Here is a 19,672-nt window from a genome sequence, read left to right as displayed (position 1 = left end):
GGATAGTTAAATGGCCATTATCTTGGCAATGTGGAAGTCCCTAGTGATATTGATCAGAAATTATTTTGTGAAGAGAAGAGAATGGAATGAGTTGAAAAGACAACAGAAAATGAAGAATTTGAGAGTGTGCATTTAGCCAAATCTTTTGACAAATATACTGAGAAGAATGAATGAATAATGGAATAATAGCTGGAAGAGAATATATGATCAAGGGAAATGATTGTACTTTAAATATAGTAGACCTTAGAACATGGGGGGTTTTGTTCCTTTGGGTTGCTTTTTTTTTTTTTTTTTTTGATACTAGAAATGAACCAGTGAAAAGATAAAAAATCAATACTGCAAAAAAGGGTGGAAGAGAAATAATTGCAAAAGTAATGTTTTCAGAAAAATCAAGAGGAGATGGGTTCTAGAGCACAAGTGGTGGGCTTGGCTTTTTACATGAGCAAAAATATTATTTCCTCTGTAACATAATTAAGATTATTCTATGCTTTGAATTTTAGACACACTTAGTTTAATTTTGGCCAAGAGTTGTGTGCAGATTTCTAAATTATTCTTTTCTACATCAAAAAAAAGCAACTATAGAAGGATAACCGCAACCTCTTCCTTTCCTGGCAGCTTACTTCTTCTCAAACAATGCTTATGGCATTTCTCTGAAGTATTTAGAAGACTGTGGTTCACCTAAAATTTTACCAAATATGCTTTCCTGATTTGTTTGAAATTTTGCACCAAAAAAATAATAATTTAGATCAGCATGTGTGTTAAGTAGGTATGAATCAGCAAAGTAAGTGATTGAGAGCCAAGTGTATTACTAACAGAATTGCTATGAAAAAAAGAGAAGGTTTGGAATTAAAGGAAGGATGCTTCAAGACTATTCTTCAAGGGGCTGTAAGGGGTTAAGGGGGAAATAGCAGGTAGAATATGGAGAAGATGTAAAGAAAAACGATAGTAGCTTTAAAGGAAAGGAAACCATAATATTACAGCAATAGAATTTATGGTGTTAATTTTTAAAAGCAGAGTAAAAGCTAAAGGTTGACCCCAATATCATTTAGATCCCAATATTACTCTTTGCAACCCCAAGAACTATACAGTCCATGGAATTCTCCAGACCAGAATACTGGAGTGGGTAGCTGTTTCCTACTGCAGGGGATCTTCCCAACCCAGGTCACCCGCATTGCAGGCAGGTTCTTTAACAGCTGAGCCACCAGGAAGCCCAAGAATACTGGAGTGGGTGACCTATTCCCTCCCCAGCAGATCTTCCTGACCCAGGAATCCACCCAGGGTCTTCTGCATTGCAGGTGGATTCATTACCAGCTGAGCTACTAGGGAAGCCCTGAAAGAAAGGAAATAATAATATTATAGCAATAGAATTTATGGTGTTAACTAAAAGAGCAGAGTAAAAAGGTAAAGGTTGACCCCCATATCATTCAGTTACTGTATGAATTTTTATATCCTTTTACTTACTATGTGAATATTAAAGTTATCTTTGTAAATATCAAGGATAACTTTGTTTTAATCTTTGGATTTAGATCATCTAGCAGAATACCTAACAAATGTAGCTTTTAAAAATATACTAATGGAGTTGACGAAGCCCGGGGAATGTAAAGAGCAATTTGTTCTTGTAAGTATACAAATGATTAGAGCTAAGAATGAAAAAGATAAGGGAGGTATTCACCTACTGGGAAACAGCAAAAATAAAGATTTTTATGATTTATTTAAACGACATTATTAAAGTAATACTGCATACTTACAATATTATGGAGATGCACCATCTCCTTCAACCATTGAAAGCACTCTCTCAGGGCTATTATCCCCATTTTACAGGTGAGGAAACTGAGTGGCAGGGAGCATGAGCAACTTAACCTAGTGTTGGAGCTAGAATTTATATCCATGTTATCTGATGTAGAGTCTGGACCCTTCAACATGCTCTTTCATAATTTCTATGTATACCTGTGGCTGATTCACGGCAAAAAACAACAAAATTCTGTAAAGCAATTATCCTTCAATTAAAAAATAAATTAATTAAAACAATTTTCCCAAAGATACTTATTCTACACCACCTAAATGTCTTTATTTAATTTTCCTTCGACCTATGAGAAACTTTACCAGTGAATATTTACGTGTGAATAATCATCGTTTCTGATCACCTACTGTGAATTTGGTTCAACCAAGAATGACAGTCTCCTGATTACAGATTACTAAGGAAGCAACATTGTGACAGGTAAAATAGTCAAAAAGAGCATTAGAAAATTTAGGGTGTCTAGGCAAAAGAGAGCAGAACAAAGTGGTCTTTGTACAGCCATAGAACCACTGAGTCATGTGATTGTTGCTCTTCAATTGCTAAGTCCAGTCCAGCTCTTTGTAACCCCAGGGACTGCAGCATGACAGGCTTCTCTATCCTTCACTGTCTCCCAGAGTTTGCTCAGATTCATGTCCATTGAGTTGGCGATGCTATCTTAACATCTCATCCGCTGCCGCCCTCTTCTCTTTTTGCCTTCAGTCTTTCCCAGCATCAGGGTCTTTTGCAATGAGTCAAGTGGAGGCTAGACAAAAGAGAAATACATTAGGTAGAGAATGATCCTCTATAACTGTCAAAAAAGAAAGGTGCAATAAAGAAAAATACCGAAAATTAAGTGTAAATCATGTGTACACTGTAACAAAAATTAAAGACAAGTAACACAGAAAACATTTGAAATGTATATGTAAAATAAGGAACTATATAGTCTTAATATACAAGGGGCTCTTTCTAATCAGTTAAAAAAACAGCAATATAAAACTAGAAGAAAACATGAGGTAACAATTTATGAAAAAAGAAAATATATTATCAATAAGCATTTGCAAAAAATTCTTATGTGTATAAATAAACAGTCCATCTGAGAGCATTAGCTGTCTCTCAATTCGTTTGTGAGAAAAATCTCAGTCGATACAAAGTCAGGGTAAAAAAACAAAAAGAAAACAAAACCTCACCAAGATATGTATCTAACCACATGGAAATATTTTATCAGTCTCCAAATCTAACTTTATTTTTTCCTAAATAGATGGTCTTAAAATGTACTAGAAGTCCTCATTGTATAATTTAATACTAGATAAAGTATACTTGCATAAACTGATCTAAAAGAAAAACTAACGTTTTATAATAAATGGTGGGGGAGGAGAGTTCAGTAAGCTTTAATCTTGAAAAGTAAAGCAAGATACTTTTGGAAAATAGTTTATCTTATATTTAAGATTTAAGCTACAATTATATATATTCAATAATCTTTAGAATGGAATGAATTAAGTGTTGAGATTTTAGGAGGGTCATTATTTTTCAACCTGATTTTATAATAGCAGAGTAGCATAACTGTAGCTCTTATTTGAGTTTTATAACATAATCATATAATGTGTCACTTTTGCAGAAAAAAATAGAATACCTCTCTGATTTTATTTTTATTGAGTGTCTCTTAATACCTCAGTCTTCAATTCATTCTCCTTTGAAGCAGCTACTAATCTTCTTAGTGTCCCTGTTGATTTTGTATATTTAAAGTATTAATTTGTATAATTCTGTTGTTCTCCCATTTTTTCAGTAAATTTGCCTGTGATTTAAACAAACCTCTAATTTGATTTAAACACATCTCAAAGCTCTCAGAAAATCTTAAATACTTTGAAAGCAAGGTTATTTTGCATAGCACACTCCGTGTGCATTAAGTTTTAGCATCTGACAGCTGGTGAAATACAGTCAACAATTTCCCTGATATCATGACATAGATGGAGGCTAATGCCAGGTGGGAAGAGCAGGTGCACGGCAGCCAATTTTGCAAGTGTCAGCTCATCAGTGAATAATTTTGCTTCTATTGCTTTTGACATTTATTACTTTCTTATACAGCCTCATAACTGCAGTGATTCTGTGAATGAAAGTTTGGACCTTTCTATATAGTATGTTAAAATTGAAGGTGCTTTGACATAATTCTTAAGTGATTCTCACAGCTTTAATGTGATGCAGTCAAGACAGACATAATTATTTCCACTATATATTTGACTTAGAAAGGTTACAAAATTTGCTTGAACTCAGAGAATCATTGAATAAGGTAACTGAGATTTGTACCAAATCAGTTCTTGCGCTGAAGTCCTGTTTAATCCAATGTATTATACTGCCACCAAGTGGTATGAATTTTTATTCATATACATCTGTAAATATACAGGTTATTCCATTCTTATGGATTTAGGAGGATTTATGATCTCTTTACTTGTCTATTAGCAAAGTAATTTTTTCCTTTGTACCAGGGATGCTCTTCTTTAACATTCACATATTCCTGAATTTGTATAATTTTATGCTTTAGATACACAAAGAAAACTTAATTATATGAAAAGTTTAACATGTATAGTATTTATTTTATCCAAGGCATTGTATCCTAAAATTTATTAACCTATTATTATCATTCTTACTTTCATAGGAATAATAATCAAGATTTCCAGGAGAAATATCAATAACCTCAGATATGCAGATGACACCACCTTTATGCAGAAAGTGAAGAGGGACTAAAGAGCCTCTTGATGAAGGTGAAAGAGGAGAGTGAGAAAACTGGCTTAAAACTCAACATTCAAAAATATAAGGTCATGGCATCTGGTCCCACCACTTCATGGCAAATAGATGAGGAAGCAATGGAAACAGAGACAGACTTAATTTTCTTGGGCCCCAAAGTCACTGCAGATGGTGACTGCAGCCATGAAATTAAAAGACTCTTGCTCCTTGGAAGGAAAGCTATGACCAACCTAGACAGCGTATTAAAAAGCAGATACATTACTTTGCCAACAAAGGTCCATCTAGTCAAGGCTATTGTTTTTCCAGTGGTCATGTATGCATGTGAGAGTTGGACCATAAAGAAAGCTGAGCACCGAAGAATTGATGCTTTTGAACTGTGGTGTTGGAGAAGACTCGAGAGTCCCATGGACTGCAAGGAGATCCAACCAGTCCATCCTAAAGGAAATCAATCTTGAATATTCATTGGAAGGACTGATGCTGAAGCTGAAGGTCCAATACTTTGGCCACCTGCTGTGAAATACCGACTCATTTGAAAAGACCCTGATGCTGGGAAAGATTGAAGGCAGGGGGAGAAAGGGACGACAGAGGATGAGATGGTTGGATGGCATCACTGACTCAATGGACATGAGTTTGAGCAAGCTCCAGCAGTTGGTGATGGGCAGGGAGGCCTGGCGGGTTGCAGTCCATGAGGTTACAAAGAGTCAGACACAACTGAACAATAACAATTATTCCTACTTTATAGTAAAATGAATGAATCTCACAGATTCTATGTAAACTGCCAGTATTACACAGTTGCCATGCCAAGGCTCCCTTGTTCCTCTCCAAAGCCCATCCTTATAACCATAATTATATTTCATACCATAGTTTTTCCTTAGTTAGAATTTTATCAAAGGTTGATTATTTAACTGCCTGTTTACTGCTTTTTTAACACAATATCTTCTGAATGACTATAAGCACCAGATATTTAGAATCAATCCTTGAGTAATACCTTGTTCAGGTACTCCTCTGTGTAAACATAACAAATAAATATCTGACCAATGCCTAAATATCTGATTTATACCTGTATCACTTTTTCACAAGAAGTAACCAAGATTTTGTTTTTTTAAATGTATTTTAATTGCAGGCTAATTAGGGCACACCAACTCACCCCAGTTTTCTTGCCTGGAGGATCCGATGGACAGAGGAGTCTGCAGGCTACAGTCCATGGGGCCTCAAAAAGTCAGACATGACTGAACGACTTGTACACCACTTTACAATATTATGGTGGGTTTTGCAAATATGTATTGATTTTGCTCTCCATTCCTGACATCAGTGGTAAAAAATTGGTGGTGAAAAAATTCTTTTCTAAAATACTTTAATTTTTAAAACCAATATTTAGAGCTGCTGTGTCCAATACAGTAGTCATTAACCACATTTGAGTGTTTACATTTAAATCAATTATAATTAAATAAAAATTTAAAATCTGCCCGCATTTCAAATGGCCACTAGCCCCAGGTGGCTAGTGGCCACAGTTTTGGTTGCAATTGTTATGGAATATTTCCACCATTGCAAAATGCTGATTCAACAGTGTGGGTCTAAATTCAAGGTAGTGGTTTTCCTCCAGATGTTGTACAAAAGGAACTCCAGCTAGTTTTTTTGAACAATGAACCATAGTTAGCTCAATACATTTTACAGCAATTAGAAGCAATAGCCTTCTTCAGTGTGTGTGCTCATAAGATGTACATGTTAAGATCCAAACGAAGCAAGACTGAATATGATGACAGTGTTTAAAGAGAACCTGAACAGGGGTTTCCCCCATGGTCCAGGGGTTAAAACTTCACCTCCCAATTTAAAGGGTGTGGGTTCAATACCTGGTCAGAGTGCTAAGAAACCACATGCCTCACAGCCAAAAAACCAAAAGAGAAAATTGACTCAGTACTGTAATAAATCCAATTAAGACCTTAAAATAAAAAATATCTTTAAAAAAGAGAGACAGAACTTGAATATAGGACAGCAACACCATGTGTGTGCTCATTTTTTAATACTTTACTGAGATCAGGTAAATAACCTTAAAGTAAATAACAACACATGTCTCAAAATGATAGAGACTTCTGGTGAAGAATGACCTATCTACTCTTAGAATTTCTCAGTAAAATACGCCTGAATATATATGACTTGTAGAAAGTCCAGTATGTTAGTCACTCAGTCGTGTCCGACTCTTTGCAACCCCATGGACTGCAGCCCACCAGGCTCCTCTGTCCATGGAATTCTCCAAGCAAGAATACTGGAGTGGGTTGCCATGCCCTCCTCCAGGGGATCTTTCCAAGCCAGAGATTGAACACAAGTCTCCTGCAATGCAAGCAGATTCTTTACTGTCTGAGCCAGCTGAAAGTCCTGGAAAGTCCAGGATGGTACCATAAATTAAATTTTAAGTTGAATATGTGTCACAATATGTGAGAAATTTCTAGAGCTATGGCAGTTGATATGATATATTCACCAAGTTCCTTCATGACTGGCAGTTTTCCCACCTGAACCATGACACACACAGTTCTGGGAAGTGACCTAAAAGTAGTTTTTGAGGACTTCTAACCACAGCCTTTACACTAGGCCTGGAGGATTGAAGGAGACACGGCCCAGATGAAAAAAGCTTTGTGTCGGGAGCCGCCGGAATGTGCCCAGACCGTGACAGGTCACGGGGGAAGAGGAACCTGCAAGGCAGCTCTTCCCCTCGGGGTTGCCCCGGGGGCCCAGTATGTCCCCTTCCTCTTTCTGTCTTACTGTTGTTGGGTTTTCTATTAATTCTTGGGAACGTAACATACAGTGACCAGGCCTGCCCAGGAAAGTCCAATCCTATTAAGAAAGATCCCCCAAGGCCAAGGCCTACTCTGCCTCTTGGGCATTGGGAGCCTTATGACCAACCAGGAATGAAAGGCCTGTTCAGGTTTGTGACAGACCATCTCCCACGCAAGTGGTGTTATGCTTGGGAGGGCATAAGAAATGCTCATGATTGCTTCAGCCCAGGACATGACCATAAGTACCGAACCAAGTCAAAAAGGAAAAGGCCACAGGCATAGATTGGCTGCTTGCTTAGAAGATTATAATGTTCTAGATTAGAAAAGAGTAGAGGCATTTACATTCAGAAGTAGAGGTATGAAAGGTCAATGTTCTTTGGTCAAGAGGGTTTTCATTGTTGCTATTTCAGTGCTGCTATTTGTCCATTGTTTCCTTTCCTTTAAACAACATGGAGGGGAGGAGCTAAGATGATGGAGGAATAGGATGGGGAGACCACTTTCTCCCCTACAAATTCATCAAAAGAACATTTGAACGCTGAGCAAACTTCACAAAACAACTTCTGACCGCTAGCAGAAGACATCAGGCCCCTAGAAAAGCAGCCCATCATCTTCAAAAGGATGTAGGACAAAATATAAAAGATAAAAAGAGAGACAAAAGAGCTAGGGATGGAGACCCGTCCCTGGAAGGGAGTCGTAATAGAGAAAGTTTCCAAACACCAGGAAACCCTCTCACTGGCGGGTCTGGGGTAAGTTTTCGAATCTCAGAGGGCAGCCTAACTGGGAGGAAAAATAAATAAAACCCACAGATTACATGCCTAAAAGCAACTCCCAGCAGAAAAGTACCCCAGACGCCCGCATCTGCCACCAGCAAGTGGGGGTGTAATGGAGAGAAGCGGGCATCATTGCTTAGGGTAAGGACTGGGCCTGAATGCCCTGAGGGCAATTGGAGGGAGGCTAACGTGAGATAGCAACTTAAACTGTGGGATAGCAAGAGAGAGAGAGAAGATTAACCAGTCCGAACACACTGCGGGCCCATTTGAAGAACAAAGGAAGGACTGAGTAATTCCGGAGAAGAGCTAGCCGGCTGCAGACCGGCCCATCCCCGCCAGAGGCAGGAGGCAGGGGGGAGGGGAAAGGGGCAAACTCGGCCCCAGAGACGGCACCCCCTACCAAACTGCAAACAGGCTCCCAGTTTCTAACCAAAGACTTGCTGAGATTCTGGATGGTCGACATCCGCCGGGAGGGTCGCGGCTAGAGGCCAGCTCCCGAGAACAGACACAGGGTGCACGCACCTGCCTGGCGTGCACGGAAACTGAGGCTGGGACCGCGGAGGGGAGAAGGCGCACCGCACCTGGGAGAGTGCGCCCAGCAAGCTCCTGGCCGCCTGAGCTGCTCCGGCGGGGAAGGCACAAAACGCAGGCCCAACCGAGTCCGCACTTTTGTGGAACACCCGAAAAGTGGAACCGCACGCAACGCAGGGCACGCTCCATATAGAGCAGCCGGGAGCCTGAGCAGTGTAGACGGGGAATGCGCACACCCGTGAGCGGGGCAAACCCAGTGTGGCCGGAACACTGTGAGTGCTCCCCACAGACAGCGGTATCTGTCTGCAGAGCCCCTCCCTCCCCACAGTGTGACTGAACAAGCGAACCTAAACAAGAGACCACCTCCGCCTGCATGTGTCAGGGTGGAAATTAGACACTGAACAGACTGGCAAATAGAAACCAAATAAACAAATGGAACCACTTCAGAAGTGACCGGTGCAACAGGTTTAAATCCCTGTAGGTAACACCGACTACACCGGAAGGGGCCTATAGACATCGAGAAGTGTAAGCTGGAATGAGGAGCTATCTGAAAGTGAACCGAACCCACACTGACCGCAACAGCTCCAGAGAAATCCCTAGATATATTTTTACATTTAAAAAAAAAAAATTTTTTTTCTTTTCTTTTTTTTATTTTTTCTCTTTTATTTTCTTTTAAAATTCCCTATTACTCCTCCATTACTCCTTAAATTTCATTTTCATTTTCATATATTTTTGCTATTTTTATTAGAATTTTTTTTTCTTTTTTAATTTTTTTCTCTTATTTCCTTTTAAAGTCCTCTATTACTCCTTAATTTTCATTTTCAGTTCACTATTACCTCTCAAAAAAAAAAAAAAGAAGAGGTACTATTTTTAAACCGAACTTCATATATATTTCTAAAATTTTTTGTGTTTTGGTTTTTGTTTTTAAATATTGTATTTTTAAGAGTCTAACCTCTACCCTAGATTTTTAATCTTTGTTTTTCAGTAGTTGATATCAATTTTGGACATTTAAGAATTCAATATTCAGTACCCATTTTTACTCAGGAGCGTGTTGATTACTCTCTCCCACTTTGACTCTCCGTTTTCTCCCTCAGATCACCTCTATTTCCTCCTTCCCCCTTCTCTTCCCAATCTAATTCTGTGAATCTCTGTGGGTGTCTGGGCTACAGAGAACAGTTAGGGAACAGAGAACTGCGTAGATCTGTCTGTCTCCTCTTGAGTCCCCCTTTTTCTCCTCCTGCTCACCTCTATCTCCCTCCTCCCTCTCATCGATCATGTAACTCTGTGAACCTCTCTGGGTGTCCCTCACGGTGGAGAATCTTTTCACCATTAACCTAGAAGTTTTATTATCAGTGCTGTATAGTTGGAGAAGTCTTCAGACTACTGGAAGAATAAGACTGAAGTCCAGAGGCAGGAGACTTAAGCCCAAAACCTGAGAACACCAGAAAACTCCTGACTACAGGGAACATTAAGTAATAAGAGATCATCCAAAAGCCTCCATACCTACACTGAAACCAACCACCACCCAAGAGCCAATAAGTTCCAGAGCAAGACATGCCACGCAAATTCTCCAGCAACACAGGAACATAGCCCTGAGCGTCAACATACAGGCTGCCCAAAGTCACACCTAACACATAGACCCATCTCAAAACTCACTACTGGACACTCCATTGCATTCCAGAGAGAAGAAATACAGTTCCACCCACCAGAACACCGACGCAAGCTTCCCTAACCAGGAAACCTTGACAAGCCAATCGTCCAACCCCACCCACTGGCTGAAAACTCCACAATAAAAAGGAACCACAGATCACCAGAATACAGAAAGCTCACTCCAGACACAGCAATCTAAACAAGATGAAAAGGCAGCGAAATACCCAACAGGTAAAGAAACATGAAAAATGCCCACCAAGTCAAACAAAAGAGGAGGAGATAGGGAATCTACCTGAAAAAGAATTTAGAATAATGATAATAAAAATGATCCAAAATCTTGAAAACAAAATGGACTTACAGATAAATGGCCTGGAGAAAAAGATTGAGAAGATGCAAGAAATGTTTAATAAGGACCTAGAAGAAATAAAAAAAGAGCCTATTAAAAATGAATAATGCAATAAATGAGATCAAAAACACTGTGGAGGGAACCAACAGTAGAATAACGGAGGCTGAAGATAGGATAAGTAAGGTAGAAGATAAAATGGTGGAAATAAAAGAAGCAGAGAGGAAAAGAGAAAAGAATCAAAAGGAATGAGGACAACCTCAGGGACCTCTGGGACAATGTGAAACATCCCAACATTCGATCATAGGAGTCCCAGAAGAAGAAGATAAAAAGAAAGGCCACGAGAAAATACTCGAGGAGATAATAGCTGAAAACATCCCTAAAATGGGGAAGGAAATAGTCACACAAGTCCAAGAAACCCAGAGAGTCCCAAACAGGATAAACCCAAGGCGAAACACCCCAAGACACATATTAATCAAATTAACAAAGATCAAACACAAAGAACAAATATTAAAAGCAGCAAGGGAGAAACAACAAATAACACACAAGGGAATTCCCATTAGGATAACAGCTGATCTATCAATAGAAACCCTTCAGACCAGAAGGGAATGGCAGGACATACTTAGAGTAATGAAAGAGAATAACCTAGAACCTAGATTACTGTACCCAGCAAGGATCTCATTCAGATATGAAGGAGAATTCAAAAGCTTTACAGACAAACAAAAGCTGAAAGAATTCAGCACCACCAAACCAGCTCTTCAACAAATGCTAAAGGATCTTCTCTAGACAGGAAACACAGAAAGGCTGTATAAACATGAACCCAAAACAACAAAGTAAATGGCAATGGGACCATACCTATCAATAATTACCTTAAATGTAAATGGGTTGAATGTCCCAACCAAAAGACAAGACTGGATGAATGGATACAAAAATAAGACCCCTATATATGCTGTCTACAAGAGACTCATCTCAAAACAAGGGACACATACAGACTAAAAGTGAAGGGTTGGAAAAAATATTTCACGCAAATGGAGGCCAAAAGAAAGCAGGAGTTGCAATACTCATATCAGATAAAATAGACTTTCAAATAAAGGCTGTGAAAAGACACAAAGAAGGACAATACATACTGATCAAAGGATCAATCTAAGAAGATATACCAATTATAAATATATATGCACCCAACATAGGAGCACCGCAAGATGTAAGGCAAACGCTAATGAGTATGAAAGAGGAAATTAATAGTAACACAATAATAGTGGGAGACTTTAATACCCCACTCACAACTATGGATAGATCAACTAAACAGAAAATTAACAAGGAAACACAAGCTTTAAATGACACAATGGACCAGCTAGACCTAGTTGATATCTATAGGACATTTCACCCCCAAACATTCAATTTCACCTTTTTCTCAAGTGCACACGGAACCTTCTCCAGAATAGATCACATCCTGGGTCATAAATCTAGCCTTGGGAAATTCAAAAAAATTGAAATCATTCCAGTCATTTTTTCTGACCACGGTGCAGTAAGGTTAGAGCTCAATTACAGAAAAAAAAAATTATTAAAAATTCAAACATATGGAGGCTAAATAACACGCTTCTGAATAACCAACAAATCATAGAAGAAATCAAAATATGCATAGAAATGAATGAAAATGAAAACACAACAACCCAAAACCTATGGGACACTGTAAAAGCAGTGCTAAGGGGAAGGTTCATAGCATTACAGGCTTACCTCAAGAAACAAGAAAAAAGTCAAATAAATAACCTAACTCTACACCTAAAGCAACTAGAGAAGGAAGTAATGAAGAAACCCAGGGTTAGAAGAAGGAAAGAAACCTTAAAAATTAGGGCAGAAATAAATGCAAAAGAAACTAAAGAGACCATAGCAAAAATCAACAAAGCTAAAAGCTGGTTTTTTGAAAAAGTAAACAAAATTGGCAAACCGTTAGCAAGACTAATTAAGAAACAAAGGGAGAAGAATCAAATTAACAAAATTAGAAATGAAAATGGAATACCTCAACATTATAAAAGCTATATGTGACAAACACACAGCAAGCATTATCCTCAATGGTGAAAAATTGAAAGCATTTACCCTAAAATCGAGAAGAAGACAAGGGTGCCCACTCTCACGACTACTATTCAACATAGTGTTGGAAGTTTGGCCACAGCAATCAGAGCAGAAAAAGAAGTAAAAGGAATCCAGATAAGAAAAGAAGAAGTGAAACTCTCACTGTTTGCAGATGACATGATCCTCTACATAGAAAACCCTAAAGACTTCTACCAGAAAATTACTAGAGCTAATCAATGAATATAGTAAAGTTGCAGGATATAAAATTAACACACAGAAATCCCTTGCATTCCTATACACTAACAATGAGAAAACAGAAAGAGAAATTAAGGAAACAATACCATTCACCATTGCAACAAAAAGAATAAAATACTTAGGAGCATATCTACCTAAAGAAACAAAAGACCTATACATAGAAAACTATAAAACACTGATGAAAGAAATCAAAGAGGGCACAAACAGATGGAGAAACATATCGTGTTCATGGATTGGAAGATTCAATATTGTCAAAATGATTATACTATCCAAAGCAATCTATAGATTCAATGCAATCGCTATCAAGCTACAAAAGGTATTTTTCAGAGAACTAGAACAAATAATTTCACAATTTGTATGGAAATACAAAAAACCTCGAATAGCCAAAGCAATCTTGAGAAAGAAGAATGGAACTGGAGGAATCAACCTGCCTGACTTCAGACTATACTACAAAGCCACAGTCATCAAGACAGTATGGTACCGGCACAAAGACAGAAATATAGATCAATGGAACAGAATAGAAAGCCCAGAGATATATGCACGAACCTATGGACACCTTATCTTCAACAAAGGAGGCAAGGATATACAATGGAAAAAAAAGACAACCTCTTTAACAAGTGGTGCTGGGAAAACTGGTCAACCACTTGTAAAAGAATGAAACTAGAACACTTTCTAACACCTTACACAAAAATAAGCTCAAAATGGATTAAAGATCTAAATGGAAGACCAGAAACTATAAAACTCCTAGAGGAGAACATAGGCAAAACACTCTCCGACATAAATCACAGCAGGATCCTCTATGACCCACCTCCCAGAATATTGGAAACAAAAGCAAAAATAAACAAATTGGGCCTAATTAAACTGAAAAGCTTTTGCACAACAAAGGAAACTATAAGTAAGGTGAAAAGACAGCCCTCAGAATGGGAGAAAATAATAGCAAATGAAGCAGCAGACAAAGGATTAATCTCAAAAAATATACAAGCAACTCCTGCAGCTCAATTCCAGAAAAATAAATGACCCAATCAAAAGATGGGCCAAAGAACTAAACAGACATTTCTCCAAAGAAGACATACAGATGGCTAACAAACACATGAAAAGTTGCTCAACATCACTCATTATCAGAGAAATGCAAATCAAAACCACAATGAGGTACCATTACACGCCAGTCAGAATGGCTGCTATCCAAAAGTCTACAAGCAATAAATGCTGGAGAGGGTGTGGAGAAAAGGGAACCCTCTTACACTGTTTGTGGGAATGCAAACTAGTACAGCCACTATGGAAAACAGTGTGGAGATTCCTTAAAAAACTGGAAATAGAACTGCCATATGACCCAGCAATCCCACTCCTGGGCATACACACTGAGGAAACCAGATCTGAGACACGTGCACCCCAATGTACATCACAGCACTGTTTATAATAGCCAGGACATGGAAGCAACCTAGATGCCCATCAGCAGAGGAATGGATGAGGAAGCTGTGGTACATATGCACCATGGAATATTACTCAGCCATTAAAAATAATTCATTTGAATCAGTTCTAATGAGATGGATGAAACTGGAGCCCATTATACAGAGTGAAGTAAGCCAGAGAGATAAAGACCAATACAGTATACTAATGCATATATATGGAATTTAGTAAGATGATAATGATAACCCTATATGCAAAACAGAGAAAGAGACACAGATGTACAGAACAGACTTTTGGATTCTGTGGGAGAAGGAAAGGGTGGGATGTTTTGAGAGAACAGCATCGAAACATGTATATTATCTAGGGTGAAACAGATCACCAGCCCAGGTTGGATGCATGAGGCAAGTGCTCCAGGCTGGTGCACTGGGAAGACCCAGAGGGATCGGGTGGAGAGGGAGGTGGGAGGGGGGATCGGGATGGGGAATACCTGTAAATCCATGGCTGATTCATGTCAATGTATGGCAAAAACTACTACAATATTGTGAAGTAATTAGCCTCCAACTAATAAAAATAAATGGAAAAGAAAAGAATTTTTAAAAAATGGAATATTACGGGTATTTTTTAGAGTTAGGAAATGTGTGGCACAGGATTTCAATAGTATAGAAGGTTTATATTAACCAGCCACACTGCCAGTACGTCAATAGTAATAGAGGTGTTTTGCTGCTTCATAGTTAAATATTATAGACTGAGGTTTTGTGGTCTCAGGTAAAGAAAAATATCAGGGTTTTCACATGGTACTGTTCTCAGAAATGTCAAACATGGTTTTTATAACCCTTCCCATGTATTGTTTTATTGTCCAAAGAATTCATATTATATTTAGATTTTATAGAACATTGTTTTTGGCAGAATGAAAATGTTAGGCCATTGAGGCTAGCATGAAACCAATATCTGTTGTAATATGAGGTGACTTAGGGGGGAGGTAATGTTTATTCTATAAAAACTGAGCTGTCCTAAAAATAAAGAGCTTTTTCTTTGCACTCAACCTCCCGTGTGTGTCCATCGCCTTCCTCACCGACACCACTCATCACTTGGGTACTCCTGGACCCACTGGGGCTGGACCCCGGCAACTTCATTGACTTAGGAAATGGCACTAGGACAGTGCAGAAAGTCAGTGAAGAGCCCCTACTTGAATTGAGGATTCCTTTGCACACTTGCTTCACCACAACTCTCAGATGGAATAAATAAGTCATAGAATTCTCACAACTGAGGGTAGAAGACAGCTCATGCCTCCATTTAGAGAGCTGGCATATAGATTTCAGCAAAAGGCCCCTTTACTTGGGCTTGGGCTTGTCTGTCCCACCTGCCTCCTTCTCTGAACTGAAACCACAGTTTATGGTCTTCTACTGGCCTCAAGGGCTGCTTAGATTCGCCCTTGGAGAAGGAGTAGCAACATTTGGTAATACCATCAGTAGTAAAAATTTTAATATCACTACATGATCAAACTGTTCTCCAGTTTTATATTAGAGAAAGTTGCCAGCTCTTTAATGAAAACATCCAAATACTCAGGGCTCTCCTTTCCAATTTAATAGTATCCCATTTCGTAGCAAGATATAACTCAATTCAATGATGAGAAAACAGAAAAAATAATATGCATTTTGTGAACACATTTTTCTGTGCAGATGACAAATAACATTATAAAAACAAAGAGAAGACATATGTTACTCTGAAAAGTATGTATCTCATCTAACCCCAAATTTGAAATTTTTGAGTGTTTGGAATACTTGAGATAAAAAGAACAGACATCAAAAATTTCAAAGATAATGCTGAAAGGAATAACAAGTGAATACTCTCCTCAGATACTAAACATGTTTCAATATTTAAACAAGTTTTCTATGTGAATCTGACATGAGAGAGAAAAATGAAACAAAAGAGATAATCCATAAATGTATTATTTTATATTATTATTAAGTTTCTTTTAAAGATGGTGAAATAAATTAATGGAGAATAAAGACATTGCTCCAAAATCACTGCAGATGGTGATTGCAGCCATGAAATTAAAAGACGCTTATTCCTTGGAAGGAAAGTTATGACCAACCTAGATAGCATATTAAAAAGCAGAGACTTTACTTTGCCAACAAAGGTCCGTCTAGTCAAGGCTATGGTTTTTCCAGTGGTCATGTATGGATGTGAGAGTTGGGCGGTCAAGAAAGCCGAACTCCGAAGAATTAATGCTTTTGAACTGTGGTGTTGGAGAAGACTCTTGAGAGTCCCTTGGACTGCAAGGAGATCCAACCAGTCCATCCTAAAGGAGATCAGTCCTGGGTGTTCATTGGAAGGACTGATGTTGAAGCTTCAATGCTTTGGCCACCTCTTGCAAAGAGTTGACTCATTGGAAAAGACCCTGATGCTGGGAGGGATTGGGGGCAGGAGGAGAAGGGGATGACAGAGGATGCGATGGCTGGATGACATCACCGACTCAACGGGCATGAGTTTGAGTAAACTCCGGGGGTTGGTGATGGACAGGGAGGCCTGGCGTGCTGTGATTCATTGGATCGCAAAGAGTTGGACATGACTGAGAGACTGAACTGAATTGAATTGAAAAACATTGCTCAGTGTCTTGAATCAAATGGGTGAAAATTTGGGAAATTAAAATATTTTATTTTTTACTAAACACCAAAGTCATTTCTGAATGAATGAAATCTATACGTGGGTATAAATTTAAAAGGAACCTCAGTATATTGAACTATATAGATGAAAATAAATAAATTTTAAAATGGAACAATAAGTATCAAGTATTTTCAGGACTATTGACAAAGAATTAATACTTCAATTTTTTTAAACTTTATCTTTTTTTGGCTGTGCTAGGTCTTCATTGCTACAGGGGCTACTCTCTCATTGCAGTGCACAGGCTTCTCACTGCGGTGGCTTCTCTTGTGGAGCATGGGCTCTAGGACAGGATGGCTTCAGTAGCTGTGGTTCCCAGACCCTAGAGCACAGTGCTCAATAGTTGTGGCACGTGGGCTTAGTTGCACCATGGCATGTGGAATCTCCCTGGATCAGGGATTGAACCCTTGTTTCCTACAGGCAGATTCTTTACTGCTGAGCTACCAGGGAAGCCCCAGTACATCAATTATATAAAGAACTCAGGCAGGATATGAAGGGACTAGGAGATTCCCTGATAGCTCAGTTGGTAAAGAATCCACCGGCAATGCAGGAGACCCTGGTTTGATTCCTGAGTCAGGAAGATCCTCCAGAGAAGGGATAGGCTACCCACTCCAGTATTCTTGGGCTTCCCTTGTGGCTCAGCTGGTAAAGAAGCTGCCTGCAACGTGGGAGACCTGGGTTTGATCCTTGGTTTGGGAAGATCCACTGGAGAAGGGAAAGGCTACCCATGCCAGTACTCTGACCTGCAGAATTCCATGGGGTTGCAAAGTGTCCTGAATGACTAAGCAACTTTCACTTTCACTTCATTTTCTGTGATATCAGTGTTATAAATGTGTTAACATTCACTTTGGCCAACCTGGATGCTCAGACAATTGCTCTTTTTGTTTATAACTCCTCCATGATCTCCCTCCCAAAGATTTATGTTTAAAGAGAAAGTTTTTCTGAGCTAAAGAAGATTTTTCTTTAATGTTAAATGCTCTGTACTTGCACATTACTCTTCTGCTTCTGGAACCTCAAAACAAAGTTTCTAAATAACAGATACAAATTGAAAAGAGAGGCATTAGCATCCCAATAGATTTATGGGGAAAAAGTAGAAAAAAAAAGAATAAAATGGGAAATACAAATAGTAATTTAATTGATGAGATATAACTCAATTTTATTAATCAAAGACAATAAAATCATAGTCTCAGTGAAGTTACATCGCCAGTGTTCTATCAAACTAACATAAAAATGATGCTAAATTGTACCCTTTAAGTGCTCTGAAATAGTTTGTGGTCATGTAAGTTGTCTTAAAAATAATTTGGCAATAACTAAAATGATAACAAATATCATTTTTTAAACATACTGTTTAAGTAATAACTGACTATTAGTTACTTAGGATTTTAAATGTTTAAATAATCTGGCCAAGAAGTTATACTCTTAGGAATGTGTATCTTTTTTAAGATTTATTTGTTTATTGGCTGTGGTGGGCCTTTGTTACTGCACCCAGACTTTCTTTAGTTGTGACACATGAGCTCGGTTGTTGCAGCGCAAGGGCTCTACAGTGCTGGCTCAGTAATTGTGGCACACGGGCTTATTTGCCCCACAGCAAAAGGGATCACCCTGTACCAGGGATCAAACCAGTGTCCCCTGCATTGCCAGACAGATTCTTAACCACTTGACCACCAAGGAAGCCCAGGAATCCATAACTTTAAGAAATCATAAATATAAAAGCAATTTGCACAGGTACATTTATTGTCTCAATAATTATAAAAATAAATACATGGAAATACTCTTTATCCAACAATAAGAGAATGATGAAGTAAACTATGGGAAATTCAATTGATAGAATATGATGCAATCAATAAAATTATTGTTTCTGTTCATACACTCAGTCATGTCCAACTCTTTATGACCCCATGGACTGCAACATGCCAGGCTTCCCTGTCCTTCACCATCTCCTGGAGCTTGCTCAAACTCATGTCCATTGAGTCGGTGATGCCAACCAACCATCTCATCATCCGGCATCCCCTTTCCCTCCTGCCTTCAAGCATTCCTAACATCAGGACCTTTTCTAATGAGTTGGCTCTTTGTCCCAGGTGGCCAAAGTATTGGAGCTTCAGTTTCAGCATCAGTCCTTCCAAAGAATATTCAGGATCAATTTCCTTCAGGAATGACTGGTTTCCTTGCAGTCAAAGAGTCTTCTCCAACACCACAGTTCAAAAGCATTAATTCTTAAGATAACTACCTGCACCCCCCACTGTAGAATGATGAAACTTAGAGATCGGGTAGAGAGGGAGGTGGGAGGGGGGATCGGGATGGGGAATACATGTAAATCCATGGCTGATTCATGTCAATGTATGACAAAAACCACTACAACATTGTAAAGTAATTAGCCTCCAACTAATAAAAATAAATGAAAAAAAAAAAAAGTGAGATGATGTTGTGTCCAATTAGAAAATTATAAGATGGCCTTGGATTTTTTGTCACTGTTTTGGAGATTTTCTTTCACTTTCTTATGGTAACAGAGTGCCTTTGATGAGGTTGGTGTCCTGTGATGTTCCCACCTCTCCAACAGGAAAATATCCAGGCCTGACTGTGACTGCCAAGCCATCTCCTAACAATGTCAAGGTCTAGCTATTCCTGTCAGCTGGGGGCAGTATTTCATACATTTCAAAGGCAGCTTTTGTCCTCACAATAAGAGAAAGCTAGCTCC

At 38.7% G+C, this 19,672-nt stretch overlaps 1 long non-coding RNA gene across 1 annotated transcript; it reads right to left on the bottom strand.

Annotated features, from left to right (window-relative positions):
* Positions 1 to 2,043: 2,043 nt before the first annotated feature.
* LOC133043732 (uncharacterized) lies at positions 2,044 to 12,744 on the bottom strand. Its single transcript, XR_009689758.1, has 2 exons — positions 12,676 to 12,744; positions 2,044 to 2,540 (listed from the first exon to the last, which is right to left on the bottom strand). It is a non-coding gene; the product is annotated as an uncharacterized LOC133043732 (long non-coding RNA).
* Between the last annotated feature and the right edge of the window lie 6,928 nt (positions 12,745 to 19,672).

The sequence above is a fragment of the Dama dama genome, chromosome 22 (assembly GCF_033118175.1).
Source record: "Dama dama isolate Ldn47 chromosome 22, ASM3311817v1, whole genome shotgun sequence".
NCBI classification, from domain to species: Eukaryota; Metazoa; Chordata; class Mammalia; order Artiodactyla; family Cervidae; genus Dama; species Dama dama.
This window is presented reverse-complemented; position numbering and strand designations above follow the sequence as displayed.